We start from the raw sequence: 22483 nt of genomic DNA on the forward strand, positions 1-22483 counted from the left end.
TATCTTGATGCATGTTTTAATCAACATTTAAGGAGAGATATTATCTTGATGCATGTTTTAATCAACATTTAAGGAGAGATATTATCTTGATGCATGTTTTAATCAACAGTTAAAGCTGCAAAATGTAACCTTTTTGGAGCCCGACAAAATGCGCTTAAGAAATGTGAGTTATAAATCTGTCATTCTCATTGAAAGCAAGTCTAAGAAACGGTACATTTGATCAATGTGCACTATTTCTAGACTTCCCTTTTGGTTTTGTACAGCAGCTTCAAACAGCTGGAAATACAATATGTTTGGTTGTATAAGATATATTTCACAGTGGTTTAGATGGTACAATGATTCTCTACTCTATACTAGCTTGTTTTGTCACACTGACATTAGGCCAACCTATAGAATTTTTGCAACCAGGAAATGGCGGATGCATGTTTTAATCAACAGTTAAGTACAGATCGTACCTTAATGTATGTTACGGTCGGTCGTAAGCTTACAAATGACTTGGCCTATGTCCAGTCCCAAACCGGTCACGACATGGGCTACATATATCCAGGGCCTGACAGCCTGACACACTGACCTAAATATCACAGGGCCTATGGCTTTACTGTCTCCTCTACTCTCTCCAGGCTATATCTCCTCCTGCCAGACTCATGGCAACGCTGGCCAAGAAAAACCCACACAGGTGTTCTCAGAAAGACGTCGTAACGTGAGTCGACCACCCCCAAAACCAAAGAGCACATCACACGGCCAAGGCATCTTTAGAACCAAAATGGCTGCTCTGTGTGTATATTGTACTGCAGTGTACGATCTTCAGAGAGAAAAAACCATTGACCCAAGGGGCCCCAGATGCCAACGCCCCAAAATGACCCCCTAACCACAGTCACACCAGTCAACACAGAAAAGCACTCGATAATTTCATGACAGTCGTTTGAGTGATGTGTGGTAGAATGAACAAATGTAAAAGTACTTGCCCCTACACTGGATATGGGCTGTGTCCGATAGTGTGGCGTGTTACTGCAGCAGAAGAGAACAGAAACCAGTTGCATGAGGTTTCTGCATGATGCAACTTGATGTAAACCTACTGTTATTGACACAACACTGGTTATGTCCTAGTGGGATCAGATCCTAGCACTCCTATCCTATACTACTCCTATAGTCAGGTTATGTCCTAGTGGGATCAGATCCTAGCACTCCTATCCTATACTACTCCTATAGTCAGGTTGTGTCCTAGTGGGATCAGATCCTAGCACTCCTATCCTATACTACTCCTATAGTCAGGTTGTGTCCTAGTGGGATCAGATCCTAGCACTCCTATCCTATACTACTCCTATAGTCAGGTTATGTCCTAGTGGGATCAGATCCTCCACTCCTATCCTATACTACTCCTATAGTCAGGTTGTGTCCTAGTGGGATCAGATCCTAGCACTCCTATCCTATACTACTCCTATAGTCAGGTTATGTCCTAGTGGGATCAGATCCTCCACTCCAATCCTATACTACTCCTATAGTCAGGTTATGTCCTAGTGGGATCAGATCCTAGCACTCCTATCCTATACTACTCCTATAGTCAGGTTATGTCCTAGTGGGATCAGATCCTAGCACTCCTATCCTATACTACTCCTATAGTCAGGTTATGTCCTAGTGGGATCAGATCCTAGCACTCCTATCCTATACTACTCCTATAGTCAGGTTGTGTCCTAGTGGGATCAGATCCTAGCACTCCTATACTATACTACTCCTATAGTCAGGTTGTGTCCTAGTGGGATCAGATCCACCACTCCTATCATATACTACTCATATAGTCAGTTTGTGTCCTAGTGGGATCAGATCCTCCACTCCTATCCTATACTACTCCTATAGTCAGGTTGTGTCCTAGTGGGATCAGATCCTCCACTCCAATCCTATACTACTCCTATAGTCAGGTTGTGTCCTAGTGGGATCAGATCCACCACTCCTATCATATACTACTCATATAGTCAGTTTGTGTCCTAGTGGGATCAGATCCTAGCACCCCTATCCTATACTACTCCTATAGTCAGGTTATGTCCTAGTGGGATCAGATCCTCCACTCCAATCCTATACTACTCCTATAGTCAGGTTGTGTCCTAGTGGGATCAGATCCACCACTCCTATCATATACTACTCCTATAGTCAGGTTGTGTCCTAGTGGGATCAGATCCTCCACTCCAATCCTATACTACTCCTATAGTCAGGTTATGTCCTAGTGGGATCAGATCCACCACTCCTATCATATACTACTCCTATAGTCAGGTTGTGTCCTAGTGGGATCAGATCCTAGCACTCCTATCCTATACTACTCCTATAGTCAGGTTATGTCCTAGTGGGATCAGATCCTAGCACTCCTATCCTATACTACTTCTATAGTCAGGTTATGTCCTAGTGGGATCAGATCCTCCACTCCTATCCTATACTACTCCTATAGTCAGGTTGTGTAACTCTTTTCATAGCTACTTTTATCCCATTTTGTCCAAAAAGGGGCTTTAAAATATATAGACTTGTATATAGACTTTTCTACTGTGTTATTGACTGTATGTTTGTTTATTCCATGTGTAACTATGTGTTGTTTGTGTTGCACTGCTTTGCTTTATCTTGGCCAGGTTGTAAATGAGAACTTGTTCTCAACTGGCCTACCTGGTTAAACAGAGGTGAAATAAAAAATAAATAAAATGCCTTCTGTTTTCTAGGATAATGCATGAAGCCTTTCTTTGTCCTAGCTAGGCTTCCTTCCTTCCTCTCCTACAGCTCCAGGCTTCTCTCCACGTGAACAGTAAACTGGTTCTAACTGCAGACTGCCTCCAGTCTGTCCTCAGGTCATCCCTCCATTACAATCAGTCTAATCACAGACAGGCTGCTAGCTCTCTGGCTGAGGAGCCCAGCACACCTGGGTCTGTTGTGAACACGCACACACAGCTGCATGTACACACACAAGCAAACACACACTCACACACATGAACACTTGCAAACACACACACACACACACACACACACACACACACACACACGGGGTCCTTGTACTTATCCCAAGCTAGTTGTTTCTTTTTCACGGCAGGGCGTTGCCTGTGTTCTATAGGAAGAGAGACCCTCTTCCTCCCAGCCCACTACATTAGGAGGTCAGTATAAGACCCAGACAACAGAAGGTGAACCGTTAGACTAGCAGCCATCTTCTCTCCCCAACATCAAACATCGTTATTCCCCTCTAACCTCAATTAGAATGGCACCTTTCACTTCAGTGTGTTTAATCACTGTGGTCTTCAGAAAAACGTACAGCTTTTCTATAAAAATAGTAGAGCAAAAACATCTTGCAGGTGCAGACAGGAATTCAGCTGAAAACGAGGGCCGTGTGAAAGTGCTCCAGAGCTTTCATTCCTATTTCTCCCAAGGGGGCACCTACCCCCCCTCGTCTCCCCCCACCCCCCTAATACGTTACCCCACCCTGGCTGCCAACACCAACACACCCTCCTCACCCTCCACCCCACAGGAGAACAAGTGTCTTCAGAGGAGGATCAGGGGTGGGGGCCTCCACCCCACCACCTCCAACCTGCCCCACTCTCCCCACTCCCCAGCCCACATGAAGCAGCTGGACCCAGGCCAGGGGAGGCCAGAGGAAGCGGGCAGGAAGGAGGCCGAGGGCCGTGGCTGGGGTCCGATCTGGTGGTGGAAGACTACTTTCTCCTCTGGCTGGAAACATCCGCTCAGTGTGCTCAGCTGCACTAGGCAGGGCTCAGCGAGCACATCATCCGAGCGTAACCCGAGCCAATGGGCGACCATCTTGGCTCTATGAAAAAAAAAAAATTAGGCGTAGCCCCTCCATAGTCCCCAATTTCCCTCCTCCACTCCTCCTCTGGAGATTTACCACTGTTTATTTACCTGGAGTCAGTTCCAGATCCACACCTGCACAGAGACCTGGTCTTTAGTATCCTAACTGTCCTGAGTGATCTGACCTGAAACCAGGTTCTGTTTATCACAACAGCAGTGAAACAGAGTTCTGTTTGGCCACCTCATACCAGGTAAACACAGACCTAGCTCGGAGGGGGAGAGAAACATCTGTAAAGTATTTTAGGATGAGATGATGGATGGAGTTTGCCGTTATGTCATTCTCCAATAAATGTTTCATTTTATCCCCCCCCCCATTTTAAAAAGTAGATGATTATTCGATTTGACTTTCCCTCCCTCTCTTTCTGACCCAAACCTTGCATGTCAGAGGCTATGAACCAGTTGTTCTCATGCCTGGTCACCTCGCTCCAGAAATCTCTTAGTGTGTGTGTGTGTGTGTGTGTGTGTCCCTCCCTGACAGATCCTTGCTGCTACGTACTTCTGTTTGTTATTAAACCAGAACCTGGTCACTCAATATTTATCAAGATTGCCTGGCTGACACACACATACACACACACACACACACACACACACACACACACACACACACACAATAGTGTCCTTGAAAAGGGATGCCCATTTCATTCTGTTCCCGATACACAACGTTGAGACCGAGCTACTTCACATTTCTCATTCCAATTCATCAGGGTGGGTTGAAAATAGTATCCCCTTTTATGTTCCTGTGAATAGGAACCTTTGATGATCCAGACAGCAGACATGACAGAGAACTGGTTGATCTGAACACACTATAAGGTGCTCATATTTACCTATGGTCAAACCGGTCTGGGAACACTTCCCCCTAACGACCCGTATGAATGGAAACACATCAAGGTATGGTAGCATACAGACACGGCTGTATTAACATCAGAAACATATATATATATATATATATAGCTACATAGAGACATATATCTATCTATGTCTAAATATCTATGGTTGACATTATAGTGAGTCTAAGGGCTTGTGACATAAGGCTCTAATATGGATTATAAATACTCATAAATGGTTATTAGCCTCCAGGCAGTGCTGTAGGTCTCTGGAATAGACTATAGTCCCTCTACTGTTGGGCCCTGGTGGATTGTAAGGGTTTGAGGTAACAAGACTGTAAAGCTGGCTCTCTGGACTGTTGTGACCGCGAGAGGCGCGGCCCATTCACGGTCACGTCCAAGAGGAAGCCACCTGACCGCTGTCATTGGCTGCCGAGATTGGGCTCAGTCGGGTGGTTCATTTTGTGAATTACTCTGATTTTTTTTTACTAAACCCTTCCGTCCACACACGCACACACACACACACACACTCACTCACTCACTCACTCACTCACTCACTCACTCACTCACTCACTCACTCACTCACTCACTCACTCACTCACTCACTCACTCACTCACTCACTCACTCACTCACTCACTCACTCACTCACTCACTCACTCACTCACTCACTCACTCACTCACACACACACACACACACACACACACACACACACACACACACACACACACACACACACACACACACACACACACACACACACACACTTAAAGGCTTAATGCCAAACACAAAGCACCCACTGGGAAAAGCGATCCCCAACTCCCTTCCTTCAGAACACTGTGTCCACATTCTAATCAGTCCTACTTAACATAACCCACTCCCCTAACCCAACTCCCTTCCTTCAGAACACGGTGTCCACATTCTAATCAGTCCTACTTAACATAACCCACTCCCCTAACCCAACTCCCTTCCTTCAGAACACGGTGTCCACATTCTAATCAGTCCTACTTAACATAACCCACTCCCCTAACCCTCTCACTTTGCTTTGCTTGCTTTACGTTATGTCTTTTTGAATGACAACAGCCCATAAATACACACACACACATACACACACCGACCCGTGGATGCAGAGGAATGAGCAGCACGCCTGCGCCTGGCGCTGGATCAAGCCTGTTCGTTCTAGTAAAGGTCAGGGGTCGGCAGAAACACACTGCTGCGATGTTTCCCCTCGCTCGCCAGGCCAACTCGGTTCGTCATGTTTGGCCTGGAAGGAGAAGAACCCACCCTGCCGTGCCTGACACGCTTGTTTTGACTTCAGAACAGAGGCCGAGAGAGACGTCCACATTGTTCAAAGAATAAGAGAGGAGGAGAAAGACGTGAGCTAAATGTCCAGTACAGGAGGGAACATAGTCTGACTGGTCCTGGAAAACATACTCCGTCATCCTCTTTGTTTCTAATTCTGACCACTTCAACTCAAAACAGAACCCCTGGTTCATCTGCTGACAAAAATGGAAGCCTCATTCCCTTTAAATTGATACTAAGCTGTTTACCAGATATGGGTCATGACATTACGACACACTCCGGGAAAAAAACCCTCTTAAAAGCTTCATTTAAAAGCCGAAAACGTTTAACCTAAGTAGTTCTAAATGCCCCCACGGTGTTAGCCTACTCTACTTCAAGTAGTGTAAGTGGTGTAAGTGGGCCTGAGCTGGATCGCCTGTATCGTATCGCCACGGTGGGTTTATGGAATTTTGGGGTTGCCAAGTATGGTGAATGGTTCCACATCTGGCAACCAGACAGACAGACTGAAGGGGGGAGGGAGAGGGGACGGAGAGAGAGAGGGAGAGAGAGGGAAAGAGGGGAGAGAGAGTGAAGGAGAGAGAGAGACAGGGGTCTAAAGGAGAGAGAAAAGGAGAGAGAAAAGGAGAGAAGAGGGGAAGTGGGACAAGAAAGAAGAGATCCAGTCCCAGCCTGGGGGCTAGCAGACACAGAACACAACACAGAACACAGCCCTCCTCTCCTCATCAGTCCCTCTCTCTGTCACCCTCTGGTCCTCAGCCCCTGCCCAGGCACACATGTTTACATTAACGAGAAAGAAGAGAAGAAGAGATCTGATGGGCCGACCGCACCGTCCTCAAAAACAGCGAAACGGAGAGAAAAACAAGAAAAGAGAGACAGTCGTCCCATGTGAACGTGTCTTTGTGGTGAGACACAGCCCACGCCATCAGTGGTGTAGTGGAGGGCAGACGTAAGTAAACATGGGTTCCACACTTGTTTCTTTTGCTTGACAGTTTACACATTGAAAGTACAGGGTGTGTTGCTTTACTCACCACCACTGGCGATAAGAGTTTACCCATCAACTTTTTTACCACAACATCACTGCACGCAATGTACTGTATGATAATAGAGAGAAAGGAAAGAGAGAGAGAGATAGAGGGAGAAAGAGGGGAGAGAGAGAGCGGGAGATGGAGAGGGATAGATAGAGAGCGAGAGAGAGAGAGAGAGAAAGAGGGGAGAGAGAGAGAGGGGGGAGAGAGAGAGAGAGGGGGGAGAAAGAGAGAGCGGGAGATAGAGAGAGAGAGAGAGAGAGAGAAAGAGAAAGACAGGCGAGAGCGATAGAGAGGGGGGTCTAAAGGAGAGAGAGAGAAAGAGAAAGAAAGAGAAATGGAGAAGGAGAGAGATAAAAGACAGGCAGACAGAGGGAGATGATTTCCTTTCAGATATGAAATGTCAGTTCTCTGGAACAGACAGTCAGGCTTTATTTGTTTTCTGTCAGCGAGGACGACACACCCACTGTGAGAATGTATGCGTGTGTGTGTGTGTGTGTGTGTGTGTGTGTGTGTGTGGAGTGTTTGGTGACAACTGTGCGAGGCGAGACAGAGACACAATAGGCCCCATCAACACACACACACACACACACAGACCTGGCCACAGAAACAAGGGCTATGAGTCACGAGGCTCCGTCTTTAGCACGCAAGCGACTGAAACCTGCGTCAACACAGCAACTTAGCAAAACAACACAGTGTACGCCAAGGAGTGAGTGACACGGTCAACGTGGCTAGCTGAATTAGCCTACTTCAGCAGGAAATGCCTAAGTCTCCACACACGTTTTGATTTGTCTCTGTTGCCATAGAAAACAACAGGTTTATTGTTGTTCAGTCGTTGGTAGTATTTTCATGTCTAACTGGAATTTCCATGTCTATTGGAATGCCTTGTTGCGATTGGTTTCGTTTGTCTCTTTCCAAAACTGAAACTAGCCCTGGGGTGACTGAAACTAGCCCTGGGGTGACTGAAACTAGCCCCGGGGTGACTGAAACTAGCCCCGGGGTGACTGAAACTAGCCCGGGGGTGACTGAAACTAGCCCCGGGGTGACTGAAACTAGCCCCGGGGTGACTTAAACTAGCCCCGGGGTGACTGAAACTAGCCCCGGGGTGACTGAAACTAGCCCTGGGGTGACTGAAACTAGCCCGGGGGTGACTGAAACTAGCCCTGGGGTGACTGAAACTAGCCCGGGGGTGACTGAAACTAAAGCACGTCAGATTAAAAACACCTTTGATTCAACATGCGCTGTATATACAAAGGTACATGGACACCCCTTCAAATAAGTGGATGAGATGTTCGACGAGCAAGTGTCCACATACTTGTTGGTCATGTAGTGTACCTCTGTCGCGTACAAAGCAGACGTAGTGTACAAAGCGCCAAAAAAGAAGAACGAGTGAGAATAGAGAATAGGAAACGAGTGAGAATAGAGAATAGGAAACGAGTGAGAATAGAGAATAGGAAACGAGTGAGAATAGAGAATAGGAAACGAGTGAGAATAGAGAATAGGAAACGAGTGAGAATAGAGAATAGGAAACGAGTGAGAATAGAGAATAGGAAACGAGTGAGAATAGAGAATAGGAAACGAGTGAGAATAGAGAATAGGAAACGAGTGAGAATAGAGAATAGGAAACGAGTGAGAATAGAGAATAGGAAACGAGTGAGAATAGAGAATAGGAAACGAGTGAGAATAGAGAATAGGAAACGAGTGAGAATAAAGAATAGGAAACGAGTGAGAATAGAGAATAGGAAACGAGTGAGAATAGAGTATAGGAAACGAGTGAGAATAGAGAATAGGAAACGAGTGAGAATAGAGAATAGGAAACGAGTGAGAATAGAGAATAGGAAACGAGTGAGAATAGAGAATAGGAAACGAGTGAGAATAGAGAATAGGAAACGAGTGAGAATAGAGTATAGGAAACGAGTGAGAATAGAGAATAGTAAACGAGTGAGAATAGAGAATAGGAAACGAGTGAGAATAGAGAATAGGAAACGAGTGAGAATAGAGAATAGGAAACGAGTGAGAATAGAGAATAGGAAACGAGTGAGAATAGAGAATAGGAAACGAGTGAGAATAGAGAATAGGAAACAAGTGAGAATAAAGGAGTGTGAGAAGTCAAATGTCAGTTTGGAGATCGACCACCAGTTGTGTTCGATGAAGTGATGTGGTTCAAATCAAATCAAATGCTATTGGTCGCATGTTCACATAGTTAGCGGTTGTTGTTGTAAGCTTAGCGAAATGCTTGTCTGTAGTGAAATGCTTGTGTTCCTAGCTCCAACGGTGCAGTAGTATCTAACAAAACACACATCTAAAAGTTAAAGAATGGTTTGGTGTGCATCTCTGTATCATTTCAAAGTCAGGAGCGCCCAAACTAAATATGCACGTTTTCCAAAGCTGTAACAACAGTCTGTAATGTCATTATACAAGAAGTGCAAGGAAACGCTCGAAATGTCCCTTCTGTCCTGAGTTGCATGACAGCTAAGGTTGGAGTCGGACAGACAGACAGACTAGTGGGGACACTAGTGGGGACACTAGTCCCACCTAGGGACACGGTGAAATGGGCCTACAGGTCTGCATACACACTGTACCGATGTCAATGATTAACACACAATAACACATAACCCACTGGCACAAACCACCAATTCTCTCCTCTCCTCAGCGTCAGTATAAGAATGGGTTTCTGAGAAAGAGGTGGTGGGGGTTCCATGTATATTATATCATCGGACTAGTATTGTGTGGGTTGCACAATGGGTACACAATCTCCTACGATGTCACGCAGAGGCAGAGAGAGAGAGCAAGAGAGGGGTAGAGAGAGAGAGAGATAGAGAGGGTAGAAAGAGAGGGGATAGAGAGAGAGAAAGCTAGAGAGAGAGAAAGAGGGGGTAGAGAGAGAGAGAGAGAGAGAAAGAGGGGGTAGAAATAGAGGGGGTAGAGAGAGAGAAAGAGAGGGGTAGAGAAAGAGGGGGTAGAGAGAGTGAGAGAGAAAGAGAGGGGTAGAGAGAGAGAAAGAGGGGGTAGAGAGAGTGAGAGAGAAAGAGAGGGGTAGAGAGAGAGAAAGAGGGGGTAGAGAGAGAGAAAGAGGGGGTAGAGAGAGTGAGAGAGAAAGAGAGGGGTAGAAAGAGAGGGGGTAGAGAGAGAGAGAGAGAGAGAGAGAGAGAGGGGGTAGAAATAGAGGGGGTAGAGAGAGAGAAAGAGAGGGGGTAGAAATAGAGGGGGTAGAGAGAGAGAGAGAGAGAGAGAGAGAGAGAGAGAGAGAGAGGGGGTAGAAATAGAGGGGGTAGAGAGAGAGAAAGAGAGGGGGTAGAAATAGAGGGGGTAGAGAGAGAGAGAGAGAGAGAGAGAGAGAGAGAGGGGGTAGAAATAGAGGGGGTAGAGAGAGAGAAAGAGAGGGGTAGAGAGAGAATGCAGACTGTTTTACTTTCTTTCCTCTGAATCTCAACACCCAGAATCAAACCTTGTGTACATGGAAAAAAAAGACTATCTGAAAGGGAATTCAAATTCAGTTGTGTGTGTTGTGTGTGTTGTGTGTGCACAACACCATGCATCAAATGAACTCTTCAAACAAACCTCTCTCTAGGTGTAGCTAGCCATCCACTTTCCCAAACCAAATCAACTCCAGTCTCTTCTCTCTCTAGCTGTAGCTAGCCATCTACTTTCCCAAACCAAATCAACTCCAGTCTTTTCTCTCTCTAGCTGTAGCTAGCCATCCACTTTCCCAAACCAAATCAACTCCAGTCTCTTCTCTCTCTAGCTGTAGCTAGCCATCTACTTTCCCAAACCAAATCAACTCCAGTCTCTTCTCTCTCTAGCTGTAGCTAGCCATCCACTTTCCCAGACCAAAACAACTCCAGTCTCTTCTCTCTCTAGCTGTAGCTAGCCATCTACTTTCCCAGACCAAAACAACTCCAGTCTCTTCTCTCTCTAGCTGTAGCTAGCCATCTACTTTCCCAGACCAAAACAACTCCAGTCTCTTCTCTCCCTAGCTGTAGCTAGCCATCTACTTTCCCAAACCAAAACAACTCCATTCTTACATGAAGTGGTGACGTGGCTTTGCTAGCCTGCAGTACATTCTCCTAGTACTACTAGGACTATTTCTACTGCCTGCAAGCTGAGTGTGTCACCCTCCCCTTTCCCCCTACCCGCCTCTGTTACACAACTCAACATTCCACCGTATGTGTGTGTGTGAGTGTGTGTTACGTGCAGAGCTGACCTCATTTTCAATCTGCTCTACTCTGCTGTGCCCGACACACCAGCCACGTCCTCCAGTAGCAGTCGGGAGGCCCTTCCACCCTAACCTCCAGCGTCCTCCAGTAGAAGTCAGGGGGCCCTCCCACCATACCCTCCAGCGCCACAGAGGAATCCCCACAGCCCCCCATCCCCTCCACAACACAAACAACACCCATGCCTGCCTGACTTTCTAGGAATGGCAGAGTCAAGTCGGCCCAGCCTCGCTCGCTTTCTGTTCCTCACTTGTTTTGTGCTTCTGTACTCAGGGGCGCAGCTTTGGTTTTAGAAGTGGGGGGACATAACTTTTTTTTAATCTAGACGGATAAACACTCCAAACAGCCTACCCGACTGCTCGGAGGCGTCCACATGGTCCTAAAGCACACCGTTGCCTCGTTTTGTATCACATTTCAATGATAAAATCAGGGGGGGGAACAAAAATGCAATTTCAAAAAATGGTGAGTGAAAGTTGCGCCCCTGGTTGTCCTGTCGTATTTCACAACTCAAAGAACAGCCTTTATAGAAACAACATGCTATTCTTCTCTCTCTCAATACAATACATTGCAATACAATACAATACATTATAATACAATACATTACAATACAATACTTTACAATACAATACATTACAATACAATACAATACAATACATTGCAATACAATACAATACATTACAATACAATACATTGCAATACAATACAATACATTACAATACAATACATTGCAATACAATACAATACATTACAATACAATACAATACAATACATTGCAATACAATACAACCAGAATCCATCTCTCTCTCTCTCCCTCTCTCTCTCTCTCTCTCTCTCTCCCTCTCTCTCTCTCTCTCTCCATCTCTCTATCCCTCTCTCTCTCTCCCCATCTCTTTCTCTCCCCATCTCTCTCTCTCCCCATCTCTCTCTCTCTCTCCATCTCTTTCTCTCTCTCTCTCCCTCTCTCTCTCTCTCGCTCTCTCTCCCCATCTCTCTCTCTCCCCATCTCTCTCTCTCTCCCCATCTCTCCCTCTCTCTCTCCCCATCTCTCCCTCTCTCTCCCCATCTCTCTCTCTCTCTCCCTCTCCCTCTCTCTCCCTCTCTATCTCCCTCTCCCCATCTTTCTCTCTCCCCATCTCTCTCTCCCTCTCTCTATCTCATGGCCACACAGCTCCATAGTCCACTCCAGGCACAGTGTGTGTTCATGACTTGTTAAAATCTTTTTTTTTACGAGGGGCATCAGCTACTTTGCGTCAGTTGAAAATGATTTAGTGACAGAGGGAACTGAGCCCGGACCGACGACCTGAAGGCTTCAACACCTGATATGGTGTGACTACCTTCTCATTGAGATGTGGGTATAGGAGGGGTACACCTACATAGGTGTGAAGTGTGCATAACATAGACTACGTGAGCCTACACACATACTGTGAGACAGACACCACACATGGACATGAGCAAACACACACTAAAGCAGACATGTACCACATACACAACAAGCATGCTGACACACCCGGACATGGACACACATACACAACAAGCATGCTGACACACCCGGACATGGACACACATGTGAACACACACATACACATGTACGGTATTGTATTGTATTGCAATGTATTTTATTGGTTGTATTGTATTGCAATGTATTGTATTGTAATGTATTGTATTGTATTGTAATGTATTGTATTGCAATGTATTGTATTGTATTGTATTGTAATGTATTGTATTGTATTGCAATGTATTGTATTGTAATGTATTGTATTGTATTGTAATGTATTGTATTGTATTGCAATGTATTGTATTGTAATGTATTGTATTGTATTGCAATGTATTGTATTGTATTGTATTGTAATGTATTGTATTGTATTGCAATGTATTGTATTGTAATGTATTGTATTGTATTGCAATGTATTGTATTGTATTGTATTGTAATGTATTGTATTGTATTGCAATGTATTGTATTGTAATGTATTGTATTGTATTGCAATGTATTGTATTGTATTGTATTGTATTGCAATGTATTGTATTGTAATGTATTGTATTGTATTGTAATGTATTGTATTGTATTGTATTGTAATGTATTGTATTGTATTGTAATGTATTGTATTGTATTGCAATGTATTGTATTGTATTGTAATGTATTATATTGTATTGTATTGTATTGTAATGTATTGTATTGTATTGCAATGTATTGTATTGTATTGTATTGTATTGTATTGTAATGTATTGTATTGTATTGTATTGTAATGTATTGTATTGTATTGCAATGTATTGTATTGTAATGTATTGTAATGTATTGTATTGTATTGCAATGTATTGTATTGTAATGTATTGTATTGTATTGCAATGTATTGTATTGTATTGTATTGTATTGTAATGTATTGTATTGCAATGTGTTGTATTATATTGAATTGTATTGTAATGTATTGAATTGTATTGTATTGTAATGTATTATATTGTATTGTATTGTATTGTAATGTATTATATTGTAATGTATTGAATTGTATTGTATTATAATGTGTGGTATTGTATTGTATTGTAATGTGTTGTATTATATTGAATTGTATTGTAATGTGTTGTATTATATTGAATTGTATTGTAATGTATTGTATTATATTGAATTGTATTGTATTGTATTGTATTGACTTGTATTGTATTGTAATGTGTTGTATTATATTGAATTGTATTGTAATGTATTATATTGAATTGTATTGTAATGTATTATATTGTATTGTATTATATTGTAATGTATTGAATTGTATTGTATTGTAATGTGTGGTATTGTATTGTATTGTAATGTGTTGTATTATATTGAATTGTATTGTAATGTATTGCATTGAATCGTACTGTATTGTAGATGATTGAAGGTGTCCAGGTTACTGGCATGCATGTGAACCTACCTTCACACCTACTGTACATTTCCATGCATACCTATGATTAAGTCAACACACACACACACACGCAGGCGCACACACGCACACACACATTATGACAGTACAGTCCAGTAGACTGAGAGACTGACACGTGGCGTCTTCCGCCCCCATTATCCCCAATGAGTCACTGATCACTATTTAATTATGTGGAATGTTACAGAGCGACTTGGCAGCACGGCGTGACCAAGAACCATAAAGGTCAGAATCATAAAGGTCACATGTCCTCAACACAGAACATGCCTATCTACCTACTCAGGATTAATAAGTTATGAGAGAGAGAGAGAAAGAGAAAGAGAGAAATGGCTGGCAATAACAGAAGCACTGAAGATAACAATTATGTCCCGTCATCAATTCAATGTGGTGTTTCTGTGTCTATGACCTTAGGTATATGAGTACATGACCTTACAGTATATCATAGTTATAGTTAAAGACCCAACACAGACGTTTTTATATCAATATCAAGGACCTTTCTGCAATACATTTCAAATAAAATGGGCAAAATGGGCTTTTTAGCAACAAAAATAATTCTCAAGCAAGAATTTAGTCCGAGTGGGGAGGGGAAAACTGACAACGAGCTGTTATTGGTGGAGAGGTTTCCCCATGCAAACCTGCTGATTAGAAAAGCCTGTGTAGATTGTATTTTCACCCAGAAACTATCAAGAAATAAAATGTCTTCATACATTTACAGTGTTAGTTTCATCAGCTGTTGTACAATATGATATAAAACACCACAGGAAAAACTGAATTTTGACTGCACTGGGCCTTTAAAACCTCATCATGTCCAATATCACAGGCCTTCCATAGCCTGGGTCTTGTTCATTTGGGCATGGTAACCAAAAACGTTTGCAAAGTTTCTTATTGGACAAGTCCTGGTAGTCCTTCCCTGTTTCAGTATGTTTTTGTCTGTTCGCTGCCTAATGACCACAACCCTGTTGTCTTTGTATCAGATGACTTCCTCTCACTCAGATGCGAGATCCATTTCAGACAGGGCAAGCCAGCCAGGGACTCTCTCTCATACAGTTTCCTGTCACAAAAGAGTCAGCCCCCCTAACCCAAATAAAAGGTAGGAGGGAAGAAGGGAGGAGAGAGGCATTTTGGCAGAGAGAGTGAGGAGGGTCCACTGTGAGCAGGGGCTCTGTAGGTACCCCTCCTCCCCATCTGCTTTCATCCTCCTCTTTCCCTCAGCCTTCTGCTGACTCAGTAAGAGAGAGAGAGAGAGAGAGAGAGAGAGAGAGAGAGAAACAAAGTAAAAATAAAAAAAGAAAGAAAACAGAAGAAACAGATGTGGTCTCTTTGGAGAGAGAAGGAGAGAGAGGAGAGAGAGAAGGAGAGAGGGAAAGAGAGAGAGAATGAGAGAGAAGGATAGAGGGAAGGAGAGAGAAGGAGAGAGAAGGAGAGAGAGGAGAGAGAGAAGGAGAGAGAGAAGGAGAGAAAGAAGGACAGAGAGAAGGAGAGAGAGAAGGAGCGAGAGAAGGAGAGAAAGAAGGAGAGAGAGAAGGAGAGAGAGAAGGAGAGAGAGAATGAGAGAGAAGGATAGAGGGAAGGAGAGAGAAGGAGAGAGGGAAGGAGAGAGAAGGAGAGAGAGGAGAGAGAGAAGGAGAGAGAGAAGGAGAGAAAGAAGGACAGAGAGAAGGAGAGAGAGAAGGAGAGAGAGAAGGAGAGAAAGAAGGAGAGAGAGAAGGAGAGAGAGAAGGAGAGAGAGAAGGAGAGAAAGAAGGAGAGAGAGAAGGAGAGAGAGAAGGAGAGAAAGAAGGAGAGAGAGAAAGAGAAGGAGAGAGGGGAGCAGAAGAGGTGAAGTAACAGGCCTGCCCCCCCTCCCCCTCCCCTCCTCCCCTCCCCCTAACATCCAGTCTGACATATCACACACTACAGAGTGGTGTTTCTTTCTACACTGGCTCCAGCCCCAGCCAGGTCTGGCCTCTAGCTACAATGGGAGAACAGGTCCCAGGTCTGTTTGTATAGCCAACTCCTATGGTCGTTATCAAGCCCAACATATTATATTGCAGGAGTTGGCAATACAGCACAAACAGATCTGGGGCCAGGCTATAGAGGGGAAGTTCTGAATAAGATAAGTAAGGAGGACACTGATGATGAATGGAATCTGATTGGAGATCAGACAGAGAGTAGTAAGGCCTATTAGCACGCACGCACGCACGCACGCGCACACACACACACACACACACACACACACACACACACACACACACACACACACACACACCTCCCTATGGTAATGACTGGTCTATTTATTTCCCTCCTGTCAGAACATTACTCAGTATAGTTAGTTGTGATTTTCCAAAAACCTTGTTACTGGTGAACTGACCAGCTGAATCCCAACACAGCAGAAAACATTGACTTAACTCAAAAGCAACATTGTTTTTCTCCATCTGTACATTACCGTCGGCCGTCTGGTATTTCCCCCTGGCCAACGAGAACACTTCAAAGAGGGCCACAATCAGAATCAGACCACATGTTATCAATATTAATAATCATTCATTCACTTATCTATTTCTATGACACTTTTCATGACAAGGACACTTTTAAAGTGCTTCATCACCAAACCATCAGCCAGATGTTTCTCTGAACTGAGTAACAGGCCAGATTGGTTTGTATTTAACTTCTAACCAATGCCTAGTCATAATTTTCTGTCAATGACTCACTTTACGTGAAACAGAGAGGGAGGGACACAAAACACCAGCTGACTGGCACCGGTAGGTAGACTGTCTCTGTCTACATTCTCTAGGACCAGAAATAGACCTGATGATCCTTTCTCAGATGAGGAAGGGCAAACATTCCACAGGACTCCTCCCAACATGACGGGATATGAATCTGATCACGAGCAGAGAGCAGCCATGTCAGATGGGCTTTTCCAGTTAGCAGGTGTGTGTGTGTGTGTGTGTGTGTGTGTGTGTGTGTGTGTGTGTGTGCAAGCCTATGATGTGGTGATGAAGGAAAAACTGGTTTCCTGGACCTTGCCTAGAAAAGGAAACTACTGGTAGTCAGTCTGAACAGGGCAAAGAGAGAGAGAGAGAGAGAGAGAGAGAGAGAGGGGGGGGGGGGTGGTAAAGAGAGAGAGAGAGAGAGAGAGAGAGGGGGGGGGGGGTGGTAAAGAGACACAGAGAGAGAGAGAGAGAGAGAGAGAGGGGGGTGGTAAAGAGACACAGAGAGAGAGAGAGAGAGAGAGAGAGAGAGCGAGAGAGAGAAAGAGAGCGAGAGAACGTCGCCAGGGAGCGATGTCAGAAATGGGAAGGAAGCCGATGGCAACAGAGGCCGACCGAGCAACCAACCACGCGGCAGCGCTGCGGTTAGGAGAGTAGCACACTAGTGTCATGCTGGTTACCAGCAGAGCAGTGGCCTGTGAGAAGATTACGGAAACAGCAGTGTCAGCCTGGAGACTTTTACCTACCTACCCATCTCCCCATATCTATCTATCTATCTATCTATCTATCTATCTATCTATCTATCTATCTATCTATCTATCTATCTATCTATCCTCACAGATAGATAGTGTCTGAAATGGCACATTATCCCCTATATAGAGTACTTGTTTTGACCAGAGCCCGATATGGCAGGTTTCAGGGCAGGGATGGGTTGTTGTGTGTCTGAGTGAGACTGTTCTGCTGTCACCCAGCCAACAGTGTCCTGGTAACAGCACAGACTGCATGGGCCTCCCTGTCACAGAGCCAGGGCACACACACACTCACACACAGAAGGAGTAGGGCAATGAAGAACAGCTTGTACCAGCTAGGAGTACAGGACAGACCAAAACATAAAGTAGTGTCTAAGCCTCTGTCCAAAATGGTAACGTATTCCCTTTATCATAGTCCACTACTTTTGGCCACACCCGAGACTCCCTATTCCCTATATAGTGCACTCATTTTGGCCCATAGGCAATAGGGTGCCATTACAGCCTCGCCCTAAGGGCGTGAGGGAGTGCGCACGGAGCTATGTGGGATACCGATACAGGGATTGTCTCAGATGAAGTCCCAGTCATACTGTCATTTAACGGGTTGGACCAGGATGACAGCTGAGAGGCTGAGCACTATAGGGCTCCTTCCACCGTGGGTCGACAGGGATCAGCCTCCCAGAGAGATCCACCAACACACAGAATCATTGAAAAGGTTCAGGATTAATCAAGCATTTGCTAAATTCCTTTGGCTATGGACTGGAATGAAAAATAATTGTATTGTAGTTTTTTGCAAAACCCTCAAATAGGGTATCACCGTAACATCAACAAAGACACAGGAAATAGAGACACGACAATGCCTTGAGCCAACCGGCCCACAGTTTCACTACAATAATGGGCTATTGCAGCAGGGAGTAGGAAACTGAACAACCTCCATATTTTAACACCTATGCGTTCCCATAATGTAATTTGAGGACACAAGTCTGGACAGGGTTTGGGGATCCACGGAGCATTATGTTCTCGACGCATCGCAAACCCTCACACACACAACATCTCCCCTCTCCCTGAAAGCCTGTCATTACAGACACACACAGGCCTCTTTTCTCCCTGACATGGGAACAGGAAAACAAGGGAATCAAAAAATGAAGGGGGGAAAAAGGAGATTGTTTTTGAAAGGAAATGAGGTTGAGTGAGCCAGAGTTGAGGCTTTGGGACGGCGACAGACGACATTTCAACGTTGTCTCGACGCTGTCCCCGATGCCTTCCCCCTGTGGGACACGGTGCCACAGCGCTGCCACAGCGTTGCAGGACGGTAGTTAGTCAACAGCGGTCAGCGACCCGCTACAAAAGAAAACAGCGGCGCCCCTTTATGACCCTGAGTTCACTTCTTCTTCTCTATGGCAACTGTCTCGTTGTGACAAGTGAGGTCGAAAGGCACCACAACTTTTAGTTGGCATTTGAATTATTTAAAGAGTGCTGTAGTTCTCCTTTTTGTTTTTAAGCCCAATGAACCCCTTCACCCAAGAGGACCTTCTATCTACAGACACCTGTCATTGTGAACCCCTTCACCCAAGAGGACCTTCTATCTACAGACACCTGTCATTGTGAACCCCTTCACCCAAGAGGACCTTCTATCTACAGACACCTGTCATTGTGAACCCCTTCACCCAAGAGGACCTTCTATCTACAGACACCTGTCATTGTGAACCCCTTCACCCAAGAGGACCTTCTATCTACAGACACCTGTCATTGTGAACCCCTTCACCCAAGAGGACCTTCTATCTACAGACACCTGTCATTGTGAACCCCTTCACCCAAGAGGACCTTCTATCTACAGACACCTGTCATTGTGAACCCCTTCACCCAAGAGGACCTTCTATCTACAGACACCTGTCATTGTGAACCCCTTCACCCAAGAGGACCTTCTATCTACAGACACCTGTCATTGTTAACCCCTTCACCCAAGAGGACCTTCTATCTACAGACACCTGTCATTGTTAACCCCTTCACCCAAGAGGACCTTCTATCTACAGACACCTGTCATTGTGAACCCTGCACTGCCTCCCTTCCTTACCGTTTCTACAACTAAACCATGTTGGCAGTCTGCTACACAGGTTTTAAAACCCTCACTTAGAGAAAAGACAGCTGCAGTGTGCATTTCAAGTGGAAGTACCTAAATGACCATTCTTTAACCACTCAACCTCCTGTTCTAATCTATTGCATCAGTGACATTGAAGGTTGCATTCATAAACCTGGAAGTTCGTCACTTCAGCAAAACAAAAAAAAGACAACTTTTCAGAAACTCGTGGCCACATTTGATCGTAAGGGAAATGAGTACAGTGATTATGGAAGAGCTTACCAGCACTCACACATTTCAGCATGTGAAACTGACTGCAACTATCATTTCAGCATGTGAAACTGACTGCAACTATCATTTCAGCATGTGAAACTGACTGCAACTATCATTTCAGCACGTGAAACTGACTGCAACTATCATTTCAGCACGTGAAACTGACTGCAACTATCATTTCAGCACGTGAAACTGACTGCAACTATCATTTCAGCACGTGAAACTGACTGCAACTATCATTTCAGCATGTGAAACTGACTGCAACTATCATTTCAGCATGTGAAACTGACTGCAACTATCATTTCAGCGCGTGAAACTGACTGCAACTATCATTTCAGCACATGAAACTGACTGCAACTATCATTTCAGCACGTGAAACTGACTGCAACTATCATTTCAGCATGTGAAACTGACTGCAACTATCATTTCAGCATGTGAAACTGACTGCAACTATCATTTCAGCATGTGAAACTGACTGCAACTATCATTTCAGCATGTGAAACTGACTGCAACTATCATTTCAGCATGTGAAACTGACTGCAACTATCATTTCAGCATGTGAAACTGACTGCAACTATCATTTCAGCATGTGAAACTGACTGCAACTATCATTTCAGCATGTGAAACTGACTGCAACTATCATTTCAGCATGTGAAACTGACTGCAACTATCATCATTTCAGCATGTGAAACTGACTGCAACTATCATTTCAGCATGTGAAACTGACTGCAACTATCATTTCAGCACGTGAAACTGACTGCAACTATCATTTCAGCATGTGAAACTGACTGCAACTATCATTTCAGCATGTGAAACTGACTGCAACTATCATTTCAGCACGTGAAACTGACTGCAACTATCATTTCAGCATGTGAAACTGACTGCAACTATCATTTCAGCATGTGAAACTGACTGCAACTATCATTTCAGCATGTGAAACTGACTGCAACTATTTTAGTAACCCAACCCCACTGGATACAACCATGCAGTAATATCTCAACAACAAGAGACCTATACTCAGGTTCAGCTCCCTCTTTTTCTCCAGTAATATCTCAACAACAAGAGACCTATACTCAGGTTCAGCTCTCTCTCTCTCTCTCTCTCTCTCTCTCTCTCTCTCTCTCTCTCTCTGTGTTAGAGAGAGGAATATGTCTTTACATGTTTTTCACTGAGCTGTCGGCAGAGGTCAATTATTACTCGCTCACATTAGTCATGTTTTCTATTGGTCCTATCCTAAGCCCAGGCAGCAGTCAGTCAGTCTGTTTTCTATTGGTCCTATCCTAAGCCCAGGCAGCAGTCAGTCAGTCTGTTTTCTATTGGTCCTATCCTAAGCCCAGGCAGCAGTCAGTCAGTCTGTTTTCTATATCGAACAGAAGAAACACCACACTACTAAATCAGCTGGGTCGGAGAAGACAAAAAACAAGGTCCAAAAACACACTATACTTTCTTTCATCTACTCTCCTCAAACATCCCTCTACATCCCTCACTTTGCAATATGACACTTTGTTGTACCATGCAGGCTCCAGTGTGTGTGTGTGTGTGTGTGTGTGTGTGTGTGTGTGTGTGTGTGTGTGTGTGTGTGTGTGTGTGTGTGTGTGTGAAAGAGAGAGAAAGAGTGAACCATAGGGAATGGGGGAAGAAATACGTATTAGACAGAGAGGGAGGGAGAGCGAGAGAGAGAGAGAGATAGATAGAAAGGTGCAATGCATTCTGGGACGTGAGTGGGCGACTCAACAGGCCTAGCTGAGAGACATGACAGGCGAGGCCTCCTTCCCCTCCTTTCACCACCCGCCACTGGATTATCACATTAATGGCAGGATTCCCCTGCCATACATGGTAACAAGTTTCTCCCTATGAACAGACACGGAGGGACAGACAAATCTAACACAAAGTCTAGGTTGAGGTTGCCTTGGAAATCTGATTATTATCCGTCTGCCCAAGGCTCCTCATCGTTGATGCGCTTTTATCTTTTATCCGAGGTGGTGGAGCGAGAGAGGTGAAGGGAGGGGACTGCGCCAACAAGTGGCCGGACATTTTGATATTTTCAGTCCACTATGTGCTTTTTAAACTTCAGCTCCACAAGAATACATCTGACATTTACCAACAGTCCTCACCCCATCACCTCTTGTTTATTAGGGAACAGGGAGTCCTTCCAAGCAAACCATGGGACTGTCTGCACGAGAGACATACAGTTCATCCAGGGAAATGAACAAGAGAGACAGAGGGGGAGGAAGGAGGGTGGGGAAGGTTGAAGCCTGCTCTCAGATCTGTTTGTGTTGTATAGCAGAGTCTAAATGACCTATAGAACTTGGCTATAAACTGAAGAGAACTGGCCACCCCTCAGAGCCTGGTTCCTCTCTAGGTTTCTTCCTAGGTTCCTTACTTTCTAGGGAGTTTTTCCTAGCCACCATGCTTCTACATCTCCATTGCTTGCTGTTTTCAGGATTTTGGCTGTGTTTCTGTATAAGCACTTTGTGACATCTGCGGATGTAAAAAGGGCTTTATAAATAAATGTGATTGATTGATCTGGGATCAGGCTAGCGCTGAGTCTATTAGACCTATAGGAATAGGCTATGAACTGATCTGGGACCAGGCTATATAG

The 22483-nt window shown here is 44.5% G+C and overlaps 1 protein-coding gene across 1 annotated transcript in view; it reads right to left on the bottom strand.

Annotated features, from left to right (window-relative positions):
- The window catches only part of LOC110533207 (max dimerization protein 4), a 43971-nt gene that overhangs the window by 14883 nt on the left and 6605 nt on the right, over window positions 1-22483 (bottom strand). The window lies entirely within an intron of this gene.

This window comes from Oncorhynchus mykiss, chromosome 10 (assembly GCF_057628025.1).
Source record: "Oncorhynchus mykiss isolate SJ-2025 chromosome 10, ASM5762802v1, whole genome shotgun sequence".
NCBI classification, from domain to species: Eukaryota; Metazoa; Chordata; class Actinopteri; order Salmoniformes; family Salmonidae; genus Oncorhynchus; species Oncorhynchus mykiss.